This window comes from Triturus cristatus, chromosome 9, assembly GCF_964204655.1.
Source record: "Triturus cristatus chromosome 9, aTriCri1.1, whole genome shotgun sequence".
Classification (NCBI taxonomy): Eukaryota; Metazoa; Chordata; class Amphibia; order Caudata; family Salamandridae; genus Triturus; species Triturus cristatus.
In genome coordinates this window covers 1,284,320,788-1,284,339,889 of record NC_140592.1, presented here as the reverse complement: position 1 = coordinate 1,284,339,889, position 19,102 = coordinate 1,284,320,788, and the positions used below count along the sequence as shown (strand labels likewise).

The window sequence follows — 19,102 nt, the reverse complement described above, 5'->3', positions numbered from 1 at the left end:
ACATTATCTGGTAGAAACAATATCTAGCTGCAGATTCCTTACCTTGGAATTTCCCTGGGATCGAACTGGATCCGGTAACCTTTTCATGAGCAGTACCCCTGGGCGCCATCCAGTGGCTCGGTGCGGCTCCGCATGACATCGCCGGCATTGCTTGGAGTCGGTTGTGATGTCGCGATTACCTATATAGGCGCCACCCAGGCACGCGGATGTCAATTGCTTTTCACTTTTTCCACGCCAGAATGCAGAGCCATGAAGTGAACTGACTTGTGTGTCAAAACAAGGGCCCTGTAAAGAAAATGAGTCTGCAGAGCGGGGAGGCATGGGTGGGTCTGTAAGGAATCTGCAGCTAAATATTGTCTCTACCAGATAATGCATTACCGAAGGTAAGTAACTTGTCCATCTGTTAGAGACTTCTAGCTGGGGATTCCTTACCTTTGAATAGATGCCCAAGCCATACATCCTGGCGGTGGGCTGCGGACAGATTTACTAAACTAAAAAGTCCTGCAGGACTGAACGAGGGAAATGCCCATCCTTACGAACCTGACTGTCCAGGCAGTAGTGTTTCACAAACGTGTGCAGGGAAGCCCACATTGCAGCCTGGCAGATATCCAGGACTGGCACTCCATGAGCCAATGGCGTGGTCGCAGACTTTCCCCTGGTGGAATGGGCTCGTTAGCCCTCAGAAAGCTGCTTCCTAGACCGGGCGTAGAAGATTTTAATGCAGATAACGACCCAGCACAAAATGATTTATTTCTGCACTGCCTGACTTTTTTTAGCTCCCACATAACCCACAAAGAGTTGGCCGTCCACCCAGAAATCTTTTGTGCGGTCAAGGTTGAACCACAATGCTCTTTTTGGGTCCAGGCGGTGGAGACGTTCCTCTTCCTTAGAGGGATGGGGAGGAGCAAAAAAGGTGGGCAGTGTGACTGACTGACCAGATGGAATGAGGTCACCACTTTGGGTAGGAATGAGGCATGGGTGCAAAGCACCACCTTATCCAGGAATGTCACAGGTAGGGAGGTTGAGATGACAAAGCCTGCAGCTCGCTCACCCTCCAGGCAGATGTTACTGTCACTAGCAAGGGTGTCTTGATGGTAAGCAGCCAGAGGGGAAAATTATGTAGCGGTTGAAAGGGAGCAGATATGTGCGAACGGGATTGAGATCCAACTGCGGCATGATAAAGGGCCTAGGGTAAACATGTGTACAAGCCCTTCAAGAACCTATTTAAAATAGAGGACTTGAATAAAGAGGCTTGGTCTGGTAGCCACAAGAAAGCAGACAGAGCAGAAAGATAGCTCTTGAAAGTACCGAAAGCAAAACCCAGCTGGTCAAGGGTAAGAATAAAAAGAAGAATATTATTTTGAGAAGCAGAAAGAGGGTCAATGGACCTTTCTGTACAATATTTTAAAAACATTTTGCCAACGGCAGGCCTATACCATCTTAGTGGAGAGCCGCCTGACTGCCAAAATAACATTACATACTTTGGGAGGAAGGTCGAAAGCTATCAGCCGTTGCCACTCAATATCCACGCAAGGAAGCAGAGAGTTGGCAGGTTCAGATGGGGGACCCTCTCCTGCTGGGACGGAAGAGCCTCCCAAAGGGGGAGCCTGATCAGAGGATCAATGTTCGTTCGTTGGATTCCAGACTCTCCTTGCCCATTCAAGAGCCTCAAGAGTGACTTACAGGAAGCATGAGCTCCACTCGTGACGAAAAGTGTTTCTAAGCGATAGCCGCCTTGGAATCTCCAGCATGTAATACTGCTGACACTGCACATTCTCTTCGGAGGCTAACAGATCTAACCAAAGCTCTCCCCCCCAGTTGAAAGAGACTTTGCGCCACCTCCAATTGGAGACACCATTTGTGATCGGCTAGGCATCAACGGCTGTGTTTGTCTGCCCGGACGGTCAATGAACCTGCCAGGTGATGAACCACAAGGGTTATGCCCTTCTGTTCCAACCATATCTAGAGATGCAGGGCCTCTTAACAAAGGGTCAAGGACTCCACACCACCCTTCTTGTTGCAGTACTACATGGTGGTTGTGCTGTCCTGCACCAACTTCCCCTTGACAGAGAGATGAAAAGCCTTTAACGCTAGCCGGATCACCCAAAGCTCCAACAAGTTGACGTGGAGCCCCGTGTCCCCTGATTTCCACCTCTTCCACATGGCTGCCCCATTCCAGGAGTGAAGCATCGGTCACCACTGTGAGATCGGGTTGAAGGAGGAGGTGGGGTCTGCCTCTGACCCAATCGCAGATCGGTAGCCACCACTGCAGGTCCATCGTAGTTTCTGAACCATGCTGGAGAGATTCCCCTGATGATGCACCCACAAAACTTCAGATCCCACTGCAGAGCCAGCAAATGCCATCGGGCATGATTTACCAACAGAATGCATGAGTCCCAGCAGCCTTACAGTCAATCTCACCGAAATTCAAGATAGGGGCCGAAACATCAGTATCATAACCTGAATATCCTGGACTCGCTGCTCAGGAGGATAAACCTGAAACTACACTGTGTCCAGAACAGCTCTGATGAAAGGAAGCATCTGGGAAGGAGTCAGGTGTAACTTTGGCATGTTTATAGTGAACCCCAGTGAATGCAGGAGATCCACCGTAGTCTGGAGATAGGAGACGATAGTCTGGGGTGAGGAAGCCTTCAACAGCCAGTCATTGAGGTAGGGGAAGACTGACACCCCTAACCTGCGCAGATGTAGTGGGACTACCGCTATCACCTAGGTGAACACCTATGGGGCGCTGGTAAGGCCAAATGGTAGCACGTTGAACTGAAAGTGCTTGCGGCCTGTCTTGAATTGCAGAAAATGCCTGTGGGCTGGCAGAATGAGGATGTGAAAATACGCATCTTGCAGGTCCAATGTTACCAGCCAGTATCTTTGGTCTAGGGCAGACGGTGAACAGCCATTACAACGTGGTTATTACCACGCTGTGCAGTTACATCGCATGCGTTACAACGCATGCGATGTTACAAGGCTATGCCATTACAACGCAAGTCTGTACATCGACTTGCGCTAGATGGCGTGCTAACATTCCAAATAGTGTAGTTTACTATCCCAACACCTTCCCTACTGTTAAGTGGACTGGAGTTGGAATAGTAAATTACACTTTTTTCATGTCAGCACGCCATCTAGCGCAAGTCGATGTAAAGACTTGCGTTCTAATGGCATAGTGTTGTAACATCGCATGCGTTGTAACGCATGCAATGTAACTGCACGCGTGGTAAAAACCCGCGTTGTAATGTCATACATCCAGGGCAGACAGAACCTGAGCCAACATGAGCATCCTGAATTTCTCCTTTTTCTCCTTTTTGAGGGAGAGATTGTTGGTCTGGAGGTCCAGAATAGGACATAGACTCTTGATCTTTTTGGGCATCAGAAAGTAGCGGGAGTAACAACCACTGCTTACATCTGAAACCAGAACATTCTCTATAGCTTCCTTGGCCACGGGAGCTGTAACTTTCTCTTGGAGTAATAATAGTTGATCCCCCGCCTGCCGTTCTTGAGTTCTTGAGTTGGGGGAAAAGGAGGAGGAAAACACAGAAGGGGAACAGAATAGCCATCCCGGATGACCTGCAAGACCCATTTGTCCAATGTTATGGACCGCCAGCGGAGGAGATGATGTTGAATTCTCCCTCCAACTGGACTGGCATGGTCTTGCAGAACCAAACTAGGAATGCTTGGAGGCTGCACCTTCCGGGGGTTGGGTGGCAGATGACTTTAGGCTTCCATTGCCATGAGGTCGGAATGTACCACATCTACGTACTTGCACAACCTTGGGAGTTTGTGTAGGATAGTGGCTAGGGTGTGGCTGACGCAGCTGAAAACCCCTCCCATTGTCACGGAAGGGGCAAAAGGAAGACTGGACATGAGGTGTTGCCAAGAGGCCCATGATCTGGCCACAGCACGAGATTACTTGAAACACACCAATGCAGAGTCTGCCTTCTCTTAGAAGAGACGATTCCCATCAAACACCATGTCCATGAGGTTGGCCTGGATATCACCCGAATAGCTAGATGCTCTCAGCCAGGCGTGGTGTCACAAGGCCACAGTTGACGAAACCACTCTACCCAGCGAGGCATTAACATCTAAGCCACACCTAATGGTGAACTTTGCTGCATCCCTCCCATCTTTCACAGCATGGGAGATCATGGCCTGGGCCTTCTCTGGGACCTGTGACAGCACTTGTGCACACATGTCCTATAGGGTATGTGAGAAATGGCCCAATATGCATGTGATGTTTACCGAATGCAACGCTATGCTGGTGGAAGAAAATATCTTCTTCCCAAGTGCATCCAGCCTTTTGGATTCCCTGTCGGGAGAGCGGAAGGGATAGCACCATCGTACGTAGAACCCTCAACCACCAGGCTCTCAGGAGTGGGGTGTTGGCAGAGGAAACTTGGGTCACCGAGCACCAGGCAATGGTGGCATGCAATTGTCCTGGTCCCAGAAGCCCTTGTGCTAGGCTTGGACCACGTGCCTAGAAGGACATCTGTCAGTGCTTCTTAAAGGGCAAAATGGGTTTGGATGTGGAAGCCCCAGGATGAAGCACTTCGGTAAAGAGATTAGTCTTGACCTGCACAGAGGGCAAATCTTGGTCAAGGACCTATGCTACCCTCCTCACCACCATGGAATAAGATGCTCCCTTCTCTGATGCCACACTAGGTGGAGAGAGCATGCCAGTATCTGGAGACGTGTCCAGTCCACTGGCTTCTCCAAGGTCCTCATACCAGTCCAAATACTCACAAGGGGCCTCCAACTGGTGCTCCAAAGGGTCCAAGGAACCATCCCATTTTTTACCCATGCCTGAAACCTCTTCAAAATGAACAGGCAATGACTTAGAACCTATGGGCTCTGTCCGCGCCGGAATCGACGTTGACTGACATCGCTCTGACTCAGAGTCATTGGGTATCAGAATGAGGTGGGTGTTGGCAGCACTAGGAGCATCGACTTTGGGGCCGGCACTGGGGAAGGTCGCTCTGTCACGACCGACGAGAATCCAGATTCGGAATCGGATCCTTGAGACACCCCTGCGTTGAGGCCGGAGCCATCGGTGTAGAACCTAGAGTGGTCTCCCACGACGCTGCAGGGCCTGAGGTGCAATGGATGGGTTGACACGCTCAAACATGGGGCGCATGGCCTCGTAAAACTCTTTCATCTTAGGGGGTGTCGCTCCGGCTCCCAGGAAATGGAGGGAGGCGCAGAGTCAGACCCGCAACAATTCAGCAGAACTGTGCCTGGAGCTGCAGTGCTCCCCACCTGTCTCGTCGACAGAGGACAGATGGGGTAAAGCTGAAGTCTGTTTGGACTTCTTCTTTTTCTTATGCCTCTTCCCCGATTGTCCCAAGGACCTTAAATGCGCAGAAGAGGACTTGGGACTCCTGGAGAGGTCCTGCAACCTTCTCTTCCTCAATCGGGACTGGGACATCTGAGGAGTTGCGCTTGACGGTGTCGACTGTCAATGAGAATGGAGCTTCGTGGACCGCTCCGGGAAGCCATGGTCTGGCAGTCCAAGCATGACTGAGTCGTGGTCGCACTCGAGACACAACAAGCAAACAAGATGAGGATCGGTTACTGACATGGCACGGTGACAGGCGTCACAAGGCTTAAAACCTACCCGTCTAGAGGTCATCTCTCAACACACAAGAAAAATCTCACAACAAAATGCTGAACAAAGCCTGTCAAAAAGAGACAGAAGGGTAGCTCTTCTTCGGATCAGAGCTTAACGGGCATGGAAAGAAAAGAACTGATGTCCACGTGCCTGGGTGGGTGCCTATATAGGTGACTGTGACGTCACAACCGACGCCAAAGATGCCAGCAATGTCACACAGACCTGAACGGAGCCACCCGACGGCATGCAAAAGTTTCCGGATCCAGTCTGACACCTGGGAAATTCAAAGGTAAGGAATCTGCAGCTAGATGTCTCTATCAGATACAGCCATTATTTTTCAACTCACTTCAACTCCACTGCTTCGCATCTAAGCCACCTTACCAATTATTTGCATCCTCCACCACCCTCCAGCTCCTCCTCATACCACATCCAAACTGCTCCACTTGTCTCCTCATTCAACCATAACACTTGCGCACTACCCAACCATCTCTTTCTCCACCTCGTCATACTCCAGCCAGCAGATCACAGTCAAACCGCACCAAGCCTTAAGAAATCACTTACTTACCTAAACTCCAGTTCTCCGACATTGGTATCTTGCTCGAATCATTCCTCGTCGTCAGGCTGTGAATCCCTGGTACTCTAACATAGCAGTATAGAGTAAAATATCCTGCATACTATATACAGTTCAAAAAAGGCCGTAGCCTAAAACAGCATAAAATCTTTAGTAGTGCATCCAGCTCATTTGAAAGAACCCAAACTTCAGCCAATGAGCTGGAAGCTTAAGCTCTCCTACTCCCCATACAGGACACCATAGCACGGATTCCAAACCAGAAGTGTGAGAATAAGTACGATGAGCCTCTGACGGGGGAGGAGGGAGGTCCGCGTGTGAATATATAAAAGACACCAATGTTGGAGAACTGAAATGAAAGGTAAGTAAATAATTTCTTCTCCAACATTGGATCGTTTATATATTCACATGCTTGCATCAGAATAGCAAGCAGTACACATTATTAAATACAACAAAGCAGGAAGCAGGCTCATCTTTAATAAAACACGTTTCTGAGAACGGCCTGTCTCACTGGTGGGTCAGCTTCCACATCTAGGCAGTAATGCTTCGTGAACATATGCCTGCACCTCCAGGGGGCTGCCCCATCAGACTGCAGCAGTGTAAGCCATGCCCCCTGGTGGAATGCCCCCTCACTCTTCCCTGGAGTGGACAATTGGCTTTGGCATGACAGAAAGAAATACAAGCTGAGAGCCAACAATCTATTTCCTGTTTGGACAAGGCTGGACCTTATCGTGGTGGAAAAAATGACACAAAGAGATGGTCTGATGTGAGTACGTCATTTGTATTGTCGATATAAAATCTGAGACATCCATGCAAGTCTAGAGAATGTAATGATCTTTCTGCAAATGAAGATGGGTTTGGATAGAAGGATCTAAGAATGACAGGTTTACTGGGGTGAAAGTCAGTAGGTACCTTCGGAATGAATTTAGGGTTGCTTCTGATAATTACCCTGTCTTTCATGAACCAGAGAAAAGGCTCCCTGACGGTAAATGCCTGAATCTCTCCTACTCTGCTAGCGGATGTCAGAGCTAGGAGTAGTACTATTTTCCATGAGAGAAATATTTTGGTGCCGATTCCGATCCTGGAAAAACCGGGTACGAACCGTCGGTCGGAGCGTTTTCTCTGTCCGACTCGTACCCGGGAAAAAAACATTACAAACATGCAAGTACGATTTGCACGGAAACACCATTTCCGTACGAATCGTAAAAAACACCGACCGACGAAAATATACAAACAAATGTGATCCGGGAAAGCGCCAACGTGACGTCGGGACGCTTTCAGGCAGCGTTTCACGAACCAGGAAGTACGATTCGAACCGACAGCAGTCCGGACGGCAATATTTTCACGGCACCCAAAAAGTGCCGGAAAAGCGAAGTACGCCGCGAAACGACCAGATTAGGGGGCCCGGTACGCGCCGTACCCCCCCCAGCCCCCGTAAGTACGCGCCGAACAACCCCCCAGCCCCCGTATGTAAGCGCCGAACACCCCCCCAGCCCCCGTGAGTACGCGCCGAACATCCCCCCCCAGCCCCCGTGAGTACACGCCGAACCCCCCCAGCCCCCGTGAGTACGCGCCGAACACCCCCCCCAGCCCCCGTGAGTACGCGCCGAACCTCCCCCAGAACCCGTGAGTACGCGCCAAACACCCCCCAGCCCCCGTGAGTACGCGCCGAACCCCCCCAGCCCCCGTGAGTACGCGCTGAACACCCCCCCAGTCCCCGTGTACGTACGAGTTGAACCCTCCCGTGTATGTACACCCGTGTACGTACGAGTCGAACCCCCCCATGCATGTACACCCCCCGTATATGTACACCCGTGTACGTATGAGTCGAACCCCCCCGTGTATGTTCACCCCCTGTGTATGTACACCCGTGTACGTACGAGTCGAACCCCCCGTGTATGTACACCCCCCGTGTATGTACACCCGTGTACGTACGAGTCGTACCCCCACCCGTGTATGTACGGTGTCTACCCCCTGTGGGGGGGTTCGACTCGTACGTACACGGGTGTACATACACGGGGGGGTGTACATACACGGGGGGTTCGACTCGTACGTACACGGGGGCTGGGGGGGGTTCGGCGCGTACTCACGGGGGCTGGGGGGGTGTTCGGCGCGCACATACGGGGGCTGGGGGGGGTGCTCGGCGCGTATGCGGGCACATGTCACCATGGTTGCTATGGGAGTTCGGTACGTACGGTGCATTTTCCATACGGTTGTCACATCGGACGCACGGGACGGATCGTACTTGCGCGCTCGGACTTCACTTTTCACATTTGTACGTAAAATCGTCCGGGGGTGTGTCGGACACTTTTTCCGACCCGAGGACGTGTGGGGAAATTTTCCCAACGCGATTCGTATGGACTTTTTCCCATACGAATCGTACTTGGCAGTTTGTACGCTACTTGTACGATTCGTACGGTAAAAAGTCCAGGATCCTAATCGGCACCTTTGTCTGCTCTATGTTCAGGCTCAAAAGGAGGTAACATCAGCTAGCCGAGGACTTTATTAAGATCACATGGAACTGGAGGATGCTGTAGAGGTGGAAATGCTCTAAAGACCCCTTTCAGAAACTGTTTAATGATTCTTAGGGAAACTAGAGTAGACATTCATGGTTCAGGTCTCCTAAATCGCGAGACTACAGCAAGATGGACTCTGAGAAGAATATTTGAGTCCACGCTTGGACGCTTGGCTAACAAATATGGTAGGATTTGAACAGGGTGATTTGAAGAGGATGATGGCCATTATTCCTGCACAAGACACAAAAACTTTTCCATTTGGCGTTGCAAGTCTTATTAGTTGCTGGGGCTCAAACTTGCGCCAGAATATCTTTGCATTCTTGCAGCAAATCTAAATGGCCACATTTTAGGTGGTCAGTTCCATGCTGTCAACTTCAGCGACCGGGGACCATGGTGGAGAATCTCTCCATGATCTCTGTAAAGTATCCTGGGATGCACCTTCAGAAGAATGCCAGGATGTGCTGATAACTGCAGTGGCTCGCTGTACCAATACTGGTGAGGCGACACCGGAGCAGTGAGGATCAGAGCGGAATGGTCTGTCTTCACCTCCTTCAGCACCCTGGGGCTCAGAGGAAAATGAGGAAAGGCAAACACCGTGGACAAAATTATGAAAAAAAACATTTCCCATTGTCCCTAGATGCCAGAAGAACAAGTTACTTACCTTCGGTAACGCTTTTTCTGGTGGATACAGTATCTGCCTGTGGATTCCTCACCTTGTGAATATCCCCTGGGCCAGCAACATTCAGAAACTTTTGTAGCAGTCCACGCCGATGAGGTCGAAGACGACATCACAGAGGAACGGCTCCGCTCGCGACTACGCTGACATCACCGGCTCCATAAGAAGACCTCGTCGGCGTGATGACGTCAGTTCCGACCCTTTTTTCCGTGCCTTCGAGGCACACGGACGGACCGACAGCAATATATACACAGTATACACAGTACATGGTATGCAAAGCAACACACACAGTGTGAAGAACAAATAGAAAGGCAAAAGAATAACACAATACCTTTGACAGTAACAAATACATTTTGAAACACCATCAATAGAATTGTAGGTATAGAAGGATGGACAACGGGGAGGCGGGTGGGTCAGTGAGGAATCCACAGGCAGATACTGTATCCACCAGAAAAAGCGTTACCGAAGGTAAGTAACTTGTTCTTCTGATGGATACATCTGCCAGTGGATTCCTCACCTTGTGAATAGATTCCCACAGCAGTCCCCACTCCCGGAGGAGGGTGTCCACCCTTCTATACCAAAAAGTCCTGAAGGACGGAACGAGCAAGGTGTCCGTCCCTCCTCACCTCGGTGTCCAAGGTTGCGAAGGTGTGGAGGGAGGCCCAAGTTGTCGCCCTACAAATGTCCTCCACAGGAACACCCCTAGACAAAGCAGAAGTGGAAGATTTTGCTCTAGTGGAACGAGCTCTTAAACCCTCTGGAGGTTCCTTACCCGCCAAAGAGTAGCATATCTTGATGCACAAGACAATCCATCTGGAAAGGGTGCGCTTGTGCACTGCTCGGCCCTTCCTGCAGCCAACAAAGCTCACGAAGAGCTGGTCATCAACCCTGAAGTCCTTTGTCCTGTCAAGGTAGAAGCTCACCGCCCTCTTAGGGTCCAAGCGGTGAAGTCTCTCCTCCTCCTTGGAAGGGTGAGGGGGAGGGGGAGTCTAGAGAATGTAATGATCTTTCTGCAAATGAAGATGGGTTTGGATAGAAGGATCTAAGAATGACAGGTTTACTGGGGTGAAAGTCAGTAGGTACCTTCGGAATGAATTTAGGGTTGCTTCTGATAATTACCCTGTCTTTCATGAACCAGAGAAAAGGCTCCCTGACGGTAAATGCCTGAATCTCTCCTACTCTGCTAGCGGATGTCAGAGCTAGGAGTAGTACTATTTTCCATGAGAGAAATATTTTGGTGCCGATTCCGATCCTGGAAAAACCGGGTACGAACCGTCGGTCGGAGCGTTTTCTCTGTCCGACTCGTACCCGGGAAAAAAACATTACAAACATGCAAGTACGATTTGCACGGAAACACCATTTCCGTACGAATCGTAAAAAACACCGACCGACGAAAATATACAAACAAATGTGATCCGGGAAAGCGCCAACGTGACGTCGGGACGCTTTCAGGCAGCGTTTCACGAACCAGGAAGTACGATTCGAACCGACAGCAGTCCGGACGGCAATATTTTCACGGCACCCAAAAAGTGCCGGAAAAGCGAAGTACGCCGCGAAACGACCAGATTAGGGGGCCCGGTACGCGCCGTACCCCCCCCAGCCCCCGTAAGTACGCGCCGAACAACCCCCCAGCCCCCGTATGTAAGCGCCGAACACCCCCCCAGCCCCCGTGAGTACGCGCCGAACATCCCCCCCCAGCCCCCGTGAGTACACGCCGAACCCCCCCAGCCCCCGTGAGTACGCGCCGAACACCCCCCCCAGCCCCCGTGAGTACGCGCCGAACCTCCCCCAGAACCCGTGAGTACGCGCCAAACACCCCCCAGCCCCCGTGAGTACGCGCCGAACCCCCCCAGCCCCCGTGAGTACGCGCTGAACACCCCCCCAGTCCCCGTGTACGTACGAGTTGAACCCTCCCGTGTATGTACACCCGTGTACGTACGAGTCGAACCCCCCCATGCATGTACACCCCCCGTGTATGTACACCCGTGTACGTATGAGTCGAACCCCCCCGTGTATGTTCACCCCCTGTGTATGTACACCCGTGTACGTACGAGTCGAACCCCCCGTGTATGTACACCCCCCGTGTATGTACACCCGTGTACGTACGAGTCGTACCCCCACCCGTGTATGTACGGTGTCTACCCCCTGTGGGGGGGTTCGACTCGTACGTACACGGGTGTACATACACGGGGGGTGTACATACACGGGGGGTTCGACTCGTACGTACACGGGGGCTGGGGGGGGTTCGGCGCGTACTCACGGGGGCTGGGGGGGTGTTCGGCGCGCACATACGGGGGCTGGGGGGGGTGCTCGGCGCGTATGCGGGCACATGTCACCATGGTTGCTATGGGAGTTCGGTACGTACGGTGCATTTTCCATACGGTTGTCACATCGGACGCACGGGACGGATCGTACTTGCGCGCTCGGACTTCACTTTTCACATTTGTACGTAAAATCGTCCGGGGGTGTGTCGGACACTTTTTCCGACCCGAGGACGTGTGGGGAAATTTTCCCAACGCGATTCGTATGGACTTTTTCCCATACGAATCGTACTTGGCAGTTTGTACGCTACTTGTACGATTCGTACGGTAAAAAGTCCAGGATCCTAATCGGCACCTTTGTCTGCTCTATGTTCAGGCTCAAAAGGAGGTAACATCAGCTAGCCGAGGACTTTATTAAGATCACATGGAACTGGAGGATGCTGTAGAGGTGGAAATGCTCTAAAGACCCCTTTCAGAAACTGTTTAATGATTCTTAGGGAAACTAGAGTAGACATTCATGGTTCAGGTCTCCTAAATCGCGAGACTACAGCAAGATGGACTCTGAGAAGAATATTTGAGTCCACGCTTGGACGCTTGGCTAACAAATATGGTAGGATTTGAACAGGGTGATTTGAAGAGGATGATGGCCATTATTCCTGCACAAGACACAAAAACTTTTCCATTTGGCGTTGCAAGTCTTATTAGTTGCTGGGGCTCAAACTTGCGCCAGAATATCTTTGCATTCTTGCAGCAAATCTAAATGGCCACATTTTAGGTGGTCAGTTCCATGCTGTCAACTTCAGCGACCGGGGACCATGGTGGAGAATCTCTCCATGATCTCTGTAAAGTATCCTGGGATGCACCTTCAGAAGAATGCCAGGATGTGCTGATAACTGCAGTGGCTCGCTGTACCAATACTGGTGAGGCGACACCGGAGCAGTGAGGATCAGAGCGGAATGGTCTGTCTTCACCTCCTTCAGCACCCTGGGGCTCAGAGGAAAATGAGGAAAGGCAAACACCGTGGACAAAATTATGAAAAAAAACATTTCCCATTGTCCCTAGATGCCAGAAGAACAAGTTACTTACCTTCGGTAACGCTTTTTCTGGTGGATACAGTATCTGCCTGTGGATTCCTCACCTTGTGAATATCCCCTGGGCCAGCAACATTCAGAAACTTTTGTAGCAGTCCACGCCGATGAGGTCGAAGACGACATCACAGAGGAACGGCTCCGCTCGCGACTACGCTGACATCACCGGCTCCATAAGAAGACCTCGTCGGCGTGATGACGTCAGTTCCGACCCTTTTTTCCGTGCCTTCGAGGCACACGGACGGACCGACAGCAATATATACACAGTATACACAGTACATGGTATGCAAAGCAACACACACAGTGTGAAGAACAAATAGAAAGGCAAAAGAATAACACAATACCTTTGACAGTAACAAATACATTTTGAAACACCATCAATAGAATTGTAGGTATAGAAGGATGGACAACGGGGAGGCGGGTGGGTCAGTGAGGAATCCACAGGCAGATACTGTATCCACCAGAAAAAGCGTTACCGAAGGTAAGTAACTTGTTCTTCTGATGGATACATCTGCCAGTGGATTCCTCACCTTGTGAATAGATTCCCACAGCAGTCCCCACTCCCGGAGGAGGGTGTCCACCCTTCTATACCAAAAAGTCCTGAAGGACGGAACGAGCAAGGTGTCCGTCCCTCCTCACCTCGGTGTCCAAGGTTGCGAAGGTGTGGAGGGAGGCCCAAGTTGTCGCCCTACAAATGTCCTCCACAGGAACACCCCTAGACAAAGCAGAAGTGGAAGATTTTGCTCTAGTGGAACGAGCTCTTAAACCCTCTGGAGGTTCCTTACCCGCCAAAGAGTAGCATATCTTGATGCACAAGACAATCCATCTGGAAAGGGTGCGCTTGTGCACTGCTCGGCCCTTCCTGCAGCCAACAAAGCTCACGAAGAGCTGGTCATCAACCCTGAAGTCCTTTGTCCTGTCAAGGTAGAAGCTCACCGCCCTCTTAGGGTCCAAGCGGTGAAGTCTCTCCTCCTCCTTGGAAGGGTGAGGGGGAGGATAGAAGGTAGGAAGGGTAATGGACTGCCCCAGATGGAAGGGAGTTACCACCTTAGGCAGAAAAGCAGCCCTGGTCCTGAGTACCATTCTTTCAGCATGAATGGTCAAAAACGGGGGTTTTGAACTTAGAGCTTGAAGCTTACTTACCCTCCTTGCCGAGGTAATTGCAATGAGGAAAACCGTCTTAAAAGACAGCAGTCTCAAGGGACACTTGTGCAAGCGCTCGAAGGGAGAACCCATAAGATAAGTCAAGACAAGGTTTAAATTCCATTGAGGCACAATAAAGGGAGTAGGAGGAAACCTGTTTGTGAGACCCTTAAGAAACAATAGGTGATTTGAATAATGACGGCTGATCCGGCAAGTAAAGGAAAGCCGACAAAGCCGATAAGTATCCCTTCACAGTGGCCACAGCAAAGCCTTGCTGAGCAAGAGAAAGGGCAAACTGTAGAATGTTGGACAGACGAGCCTTCAAAGGATCAATTGACCTCTCTCCACACCAAAGTACAAATTTGGACCACCTATAGGAATATACAGATTTGGTGGAATGACGTCTGGCAGACAAAATTACATCCACCACGTCAGGTGGGAGAGAAAAAGAACTCAGGTTGCCCCGTTCAATCTCCAGGCATGAAGGTGTAAGCTCTGGAGGTGGGGGTGTAGAACCTGCCCCTCCGACTGCGAGAGGAGGTCTGCCCTCAGAGGGAGACGGAGCGGAGGGCACGAGGAGAGGTGGAGAAGATCTGTATACCACACCCTTCTTGGCCAATCCGGGGCGATCAAAATGACTTGGGCCCGGTCTTGGCGAATCTTCCTCAGAGCCCGAGGAATCAAGGGTATGGGAGGAAACGCGTAAAGGAGTTGTGAGCCCCAACTCAACTGAAACGTGTCCCCCCAACGCTCCCTGCATCGGATACTGGAGACTGCAGAATGACGGGCAGTGAGCATTCTCGTGAGTGGCGAACAGGTCCACCCGAGGAGTTCCCCACATCGGAAAGACGTGACAAACTACCTCCGGATGAAGCCTCCACTCGTGGTCGGCGGAGAACTGCTGACTGAGACTGTCCGCACGTACGTTCAGCACCCCAGCCAGATGATTTGCCATCCGACAAATCTGATGGTCCTGAGCCCAGGACCATAGACGCAGGGCCTCTCTGCAGAGACAAAGAGACCCCACTCCTCCCTGTTTGTTTATATACCACATCGCGGTAGTGTTGTCCGACAGACTGACCACGAAGGGAAGGGACGAAGGCCGTGGGTGCTAAACGAATTGCCCTCAATTCCAAAAGGTTGATGTGAAGCAACCTTTCCTCTGGAGACCAAAGACCCTTGATCTCCAGATCCCCCAGATGAGCACCCCACCCTAAGGTGGATGCATCCGTTATCACCGTGGCCACCGATGGGAGGTAGATGAAAGAGCTTCCCTTGAGACAGGTTGCCCTCCACGCTCCACCAGGACAGATCCGCTGCAGCTTCTCTGGAGATCCTCACAGACTCCCTGAGATCTCCTTTGTGCTGATACCACTGCTTGCGGAGGCACCACTGGAGCGCCCTCATGTGCCAGCGTGCATGGTTGACCAACAGGATGCAGGAAACGAACAGACCGAGCAGGCGAAGGACCTTCAGAACTGGAACGACCGCCCCGTTGTAAAATAAAGGAATCATTTCCTGCATGTCGAGAATCCTTTGAGGAGGAGGGAATGCTCGACAAACAGTAGTGTCCAGTACCGCACCTATGAACAGGTTGCGCTGAGAGGGCACCAGGTGAGATTTGGGCACGTTTATCGAAAAACCCAATTTGTACAACAGCTGAGTTGTATCCTGCAGATGACGTAGCACCTTCTCTGGCGACTCCGCCTTGATCAGCCAGTCGTCCAAATAAGGGAAAACTGAGATTCCCCGACCTTCTGAGATGGGCTGCCACCAATGCCATCACCTTCGTGAAGACTCGAGGTGCCGAAGTAAGACCAAACTGGAGGACCGCAAACTGATAATGTTGCGACCCTACCGTAAACCGGAGATACTTCCTGTGCGACTTCAGGATGGGGATGTGAAAATACGCATCCTGCAAGTCGAGCGACACCATCCAGTCCTCCTGATTCAGCGCTTGGAGAACCTGAGCAAGGGTGAGCATCTTGAACTTCTCTTGCTTTAGAAAAAGATTCAAGATTCTGAGGTCCAATATCGGACGCAATCTGCCGTCCTTTTTCGGAATGAGAAAATACCGGGAGTAGCATCCCTGACCCCTCTCCTGCTCTGGAACCACCTCTATCACACCTTTTTAAAACAGCTTCAGGACTTCCTCCTGTAGAAGAAGACAGTGGTCCTCCGAGCAACCCCCATGGCAAGGAGGGTAATTTGGAGGGAATTCCCGAAAGGGAAGGGCGTACCCATTTTCTACAAGATCCAGAACCCAGAGATCTGTAGTTACAGACTCCCAATCTTGTAGAAAATGGGTAAGCCGGCCCCCCACAGGACCAGCATGATCCGGAATGGCGATCTAGGGCTGCTTTGTGGTGGTGGGAGGGGCTGAGGAGGAGGAAGAGGAGGAGGAGAGTTGACGGCCACGTGTGCGACCCCTGATTCTACCTCTGAAACCTCTAGACGAGGAACCTTGCTGCTGCTGTTGCTGCTGCTGGGTCTGTCTATAGGATCGAAAGGATGTCCTTCCGAACCCTCTGTACCTTTTAAAAGACCCCCTCGACTGAGATTGCAGGCCCAGAGATTTAGCCATCGCCTTGCTCTCTTTGAAACGCTCCAGAGCAGCATCTGCCTTTTTACCAAACAGGCCAGATCTATTAAATGGCAGGTCCAAAAGAGTTGATTGCACATCCTGTGAAAACTCCGAAGATCTTAACCATGCACTCCTTCTGGTGGCGACAGAAGATCCCATGATCCTCGCCACTGAATCCGGCGTGTCCAGTCCACTGTGGATCACCTGGCGTGCAGCCGCCTGGGCATCAGTCAAGATCTCATTGAATCCAGCCCTATCCTCCTCAGACAGTTTCGGCGCCAGCTTCTTAGCAGAATCCATAAGCGCATGCACATAGCGTCCTAGAAGATAAGTGGCGTTCGTTGACTTCAAGGCCATGCTGGCTGATGAAAATACCTTTTTTGCTGATTGGTCCAGCTTTTTAGCCTCTCTGTCCCCCGGAACCTGAGGACAAGCTGCCTGAATCACCAGGCTCTCAGGCGAAGGATGTGACGTTAAAAACTCAGGGTCCCCTGGGGCTGCCCTATATCTCCTAGCAACAGTCTTAGAGACCGCAGGAGCAGAAAAGGGCTTATGCCACACCTCTAACACAGGACTCATTAAAAGGAAGCAATGGCTCTGAAGCTGCCGTAGGAGAATGTAATACCTCAGTTAAAATGTTCGATTTTAACTCTGTAGTTGGCAACTGGAGATCAAGCAGTTCTGCAGCCTTCCTGATAACTGCATGATAAGGAGCAACGTCCTTATAGGGTTCGTCCGACGGTGGAGTAATCACCCACTCTGGAGACAAATCCAACCCACTAGCTTCCTTAAGCTCCTCAAATACTTCCTCTGATTCTACCAATTCTCCTTCCTCTGCTTCCTCCAGAAGGTACCTCCGCTCATCAACAACCCTCTGAGCCTCCCTTCTGGACCAAATCCGTATCATCGGCGGCCCCGTGTTCGAATCCGACGATGCCGGCGTCGAGCGTGGATCTGCAGGAGCCGCCGGCGTCGAACGAGGTCGAGCCGGAGCCGGCGAGGATGGAAGCGGCGACGACGTCCTCGGCACCGGTAGATGCCAAGATGGCGTCGCTGGAAAGAACGGCATGAAAGGGGCCTGTGGATATACTTGCGGCACCCCTAAATTAAACGCCATTGGACCCATCGGACCCGCAGGTGCACCAGTGGTGTACATAGCTCTAGCGAACACCCCGTACACAGCATTTAAATAATGCGAGGGGTCCTGACCTGGTCCAGGGAAAGCAGGGTACTGGTCAGGCATCACCGGACTCGGGCCAACCGGCGCCGATGGTCGAATCAACGGCGTCGCAGGCTCACCCGGAACTTGAAGTTCTTCAACCGGGGCCGGAGATGGAGCCGGAGATGATACCGGCGCCGGAGATGGAACCGGCGTCGGAGTCTGAGCCGGAACCGGTGAAGCCGGAGTCAAGGAAGACACTGGCGATGAAGGACCAGGAGGTGAATCAGGCACTGGAGAAGGAGAAACAGAGTCCTTCCGGTGTCGAGTTGGTGATTTCGACTTCGGAGCCGAGCTCTTGTCCGAATGGTGTCGAGCCGAGTGTCTTCTTTTCTTCTTATGCTTCTTGGCTCGAGAAGCATGCCCCGAAGTCGACTTCGATGCCGACCTCGACTTCGATCGAGACCTCGTCCTCGACCTCCTTCTCCCTCTCTTCTCCTTCTTCATTTTTGCAATGAAGAGCTTTGCTTCCCGTTCCTTAAGAGCCTTCGTGCTCATCTTGCGGCAGCTGGAACAGCCATCCACGTCGTGGTCTGATGACAAACACCACACACAGTCCTCATGTGGATCTGTGATCAACATGTGCTTGCCACACTCCCGGCAAGGCTTGAATCCAGACTTCCTTGTCGACATTCTCGAGAAAGAACAGAGAACATCTAGATAATACACAAAGTAACAACGATGCTAACAACAGCGATTCCCGAAATCCGTTGACTTCAACGGCGCGGAAAAAAGGGAACTGACGTCATCACGCTGACGAGGTCTTCTTATGGAGCCGGTGACGTCCGCGGAGTCGCGAGCGGAACCGTTCCTCTGTGACGTCGTCTTCGACCTCATCGGCGTGGACTGCTACAAAAGTTTCTGAATGTTGCTGGCGCAGGGGATATTCACAAGGTGAGGAATCCACTGGCAGATGTATCCATCAGAACCTGCTTGCACAGCACAGGCATTTCTTGTTGTTCTGAGTGGCAAACAGATTGATTGTGGGGGAACCCCAGTGATTGAAGATAAACCCACCTGCTTCTGTTCAAGTTCCCATTCGAGACAATCAACATTTGCAGACTGGGTGCACATGCCTGGACGTTCTAGCAGCCTGTCAGATGTTCCACAGCAAAGTCTATCCTGTGAGAAATGGCCCAGTTCCACAGCAGCTGATGCTCTTTTGAAAGGGGTATGGACCGTGTTCCTCCTTGCTTGATTATGTAAAACATAGACGTTGTGTTGTCCGTTCTGTTAAGAACTGGTTGACCTCCCAATCTGGGGAGAAACGCTTGAAAACCTAGTCTTATGGCGTGGAGTTCCATCACATTGATGTGCAGCCTTTTGTCTGGATCTAACTAGAGGCCTCTGGTTCAAAGCTCTTGCAGGTGAGCTCCGTATCCACCCATGGAAGCATCTGTGGTGAGTAGTATCCTTTCTGTTATCAGCAG

At 51.4% G+C, this 19,102-nt stretch overlaps 1 protein-coding gene across 1 annotated transcript in view; it reads right to left on the bottom strand.

The window, feature by feature from the left end:
• The window catches only part of TTC6 (tetratricopeptide repeat domain 6), a 1,112,931-nt gene that overhangs the window by 498,130 nt on the left and 595,699 nt on the right, over positions 1–19,102 (bottom strand). The gene's annotated exons all lie outside the window — the stretch shown is intronic.